The sequence below is a fragment of the Canis aureus genome, chromosome 5 (assembly GCF_053574225.1).
Source record: "Canis aureus isolate CA01 chromosome 5, VMU_Caureus_v.1.0, whole genome shotgun sequence".
NCBI classification, from domain to species: domain Eukaryota; kingdom Metazoa; phylum Chordata; class Mammalia; order Carnivora; family Canidae; genus Canis; species Canis aureus.
In genome coordinates this window covers 58,225,794-58,228,647 of record NC_135615.1, presented here as the reverse complement: position 1 = coordinate 58,228,647, position 2,854 = coordinate 58,225,794, and the positions used below count along the sequence as shown (strand labels likewise).

The window sequence follows — 2,854 nt, the reverse complement described above, 5'->3', positions numbered from 1 at the left end:
GTAGCAAAAAGTAAACTATTGGAAGTCATATTCCCAATCTGCCTTTCTCCCAAATCCTTTCCTTAAAAGTGAGGTACAGATAAGGAAAAGTAGCATGAAAATGTTTGAGGATACACACACATATACACACAGGCCTGTAAAATTTTAAGAAATAAAGTGATGGCAAAATAAGCTTCATTAAATAAGCAGTTTTACTGTTTTTGTGTCCTGTTAGGAATATTGATGATAGATAATAGCAAACACTTCAATGTTATAATAATGTACATCTATAATTTTCCAAACATTTATTTGTTATTTATTATTATGAACCTCACTTTCATTTTCCTGAAAACATCATTATCTTGCTGACCATATCTTTGAAGGCTATTTTCACTTGCTTTTTCCTTAGGGTATAGATGAAAGGGTTCAACAGAGGGGCAACTGAGGTATTTAAAACAGCCACTCTCTTATTAAAAGTTTCTGCATCCTTAACAGAAGGATTTATGTACATAAAGGTACAACTTCCATAAGAAAGTGAGACCACAATCATGTGACAGGAGCATGTAGCTTTTTTTCTTTGTTGAACAGAAGGGATTCTCAGAATTATCCTGATTATGTACGTGTAGGAAAGAATCACTAGCACCAAGGTGAAGATGAGGGTAACTGCTGCAAAGATAAACTCCATCACTTCTATGAACTGTGTGTCTGAACAGGACAGATGCAGCAGTATGGTATAGTCACAGCAACAGTGATTGATGACATTGTAGGCACAGAAAGGCAGTTGGAGAGTCATTGTATGTGGCACAATGACAACCAAAAAACCAGAGAACCAGGAACACAGAACAAGCTGAATGCAGTTTCCTGCTCATTACAGTTGTATAATGCAGGGGTTTACAAATGGCAACATAGCAATCATAGAACATGGCAGCTAAAAGATAAAATTCAGTTGCCCCCAGAAGGATGGCAAAAAAATACTGAGTGAAACAACCAGCGAAGGAGATAGTCTTGTCTCCAGTTGCAATATTGACTAGCATTTTGGGAACAAAGACAGAAGTAAAAGATATTTCCAAAACAAAAAAATTCCGGAGAAAGAAATACATAGGAGTCTGAAGGCGATAATCCAAAAGGGTCAGAATGATGATGGTAAAGTTTCCCATGATGTTTAAGACATAAGTTAGCAGCAGAAAAAGGAAAAGCACAGCTTGAAGCTCAGTGTCATTCATCAGTCCAAGAAGAATGAATTCTATCACTGATGTCTGGTTTCCCATCATTAGCGTCAGACAAATAAGACAGAAAATAATAATAACATGAAGTGATCAACATATTTTCTTATTTTTCTAAATTCAATTAGCCAACATATAGTACATACTCCGTTTCTGATGTAGTATTCAATAATTCATCAGTTGTGTATGACATCCAGTGCTCATCCCATCATGTGTCCTCCTTAATGCCCGTCACCCAGTTACCCTATTCCCCCCACCCTTCTTCCCTCCAGCAATGCTGTTTGTTTCCTATAGTTAAGAGTCTTGTGGTTTTCCTCCCTCTTTGATGACTTCCCATTCAGTTTTCCCTCCCTTACTCTATGGTCCTCTGTGATATTTCTTATATTCCACATATAAGGGATACCATATGGTGTCTTTCTCTGATTGACTTATTTTGTTCAGCATAATACCCTCTAGTTCCATCTGCATTTTATTATTTTACTTTATAATTATCAAAGGTCTTGCTTCTTAAGAACATTTTCAATTGGGCAGCCCCGGTGGCGCAGCGGTTTAGTGCCGCCTTGCAGCCTAGGGTGTGATCCTGGAGGCCCAGGATCTAGTCCCACGTCAGGCTCTCTGCATGGAGCCTGCTTCTCCCTCTGCCTGTGTCTCTGCCTCTGTGTGTGTGTGTGTGTGTGTGTGTGTGTCTCTATCAATCAATCAATAAATAATCTTTAAAAAGAGAACATTTTCAATTATTCTCACCATTTTTTTCATTCATTTATGTTTTCCTTCTTAATCTTTGTATTTTGATTTTTCTTTAAGTCATTGGATGTTGTCAGGCCGCCTGGGTGGCTCAGCGGTTGAGCGTCTGCCTTGGGCCCAGGGCGTGATTCCGAGTCCCCCATCGCGCTCCCCACGTGGAGCCTGCTTCTCCCTCTGCCTGTGTCTCTGCCTCTCTCTCTCTCTGTGTCTCTCATGAGTAAATAAAATCCTTTAAAAAAAAGTCATTGGATGCTGTCATATGTATGTAGACAAACCTAAAACAACTTTAGAGAGTAGGTTTCATTTGATTAAATAGATTTCTTAAATCAACCTCTTAACTCTCAGTTTCTGGACAATGGAGTAAAAAATCAAGGTATGAACTACAGGAATAAAACTGAACTTGCAAAAAAAAAAAAAACTGAACTTGGTTATTTTCTTCTTTTTGCTGTTTTGTATTTTTTATTTCAATGTTCTCATTTTAAATTATAATTCTGTGCACTTACTAAAGCTCTACATTTGGATCGATTTTTCCCTAATTCTTTTTTTTTAGGATCCTAAAATCTATTTTAGCAAATCTATACAGTTGCTATCTTATTGGACTACAGCATACGGTTTTTTTTTAAATTTTTTTTTTTTTTTTTTTTATGATAGTCACAGAGAGAGAAAGAGAGAGCGAGGCAGAGACACAGGCAGAGGGAGAAGCAGGATCCATGCACCGGGAGCCCGTCGCGGGATTCGATCCCAGGTCTCCAGGATCGCGCCCTGGGCCAAAGGCAGGCGCCAAACCGCTGCGCCACCCAGGGATCCCCAGTATACGGTATTTAAAAGGACGCTGAGGAGGGCACCGTCTGATGTCCACTTCAACTGCAGCTCCTTTCCTCCTCCTGCGAGAGCCTTTGGGCCGAGTT

The 2,854-nt window shown here is 39.2% G+C and overlaps 1 pseudogene; it reads right to left on the bottom strand.

Annotated features, from left to right (window-relative positions):
- Positions 1-316: 316 nt before the first annotated feature.
- On the bottom strand, positions 317-1,250 carry LOC144313464 (olfactory receptor 2AP1-like; annotated as a pseudogene).
- Positions 1,251-2,854: the final 1,604 nt, after the last annotated feature.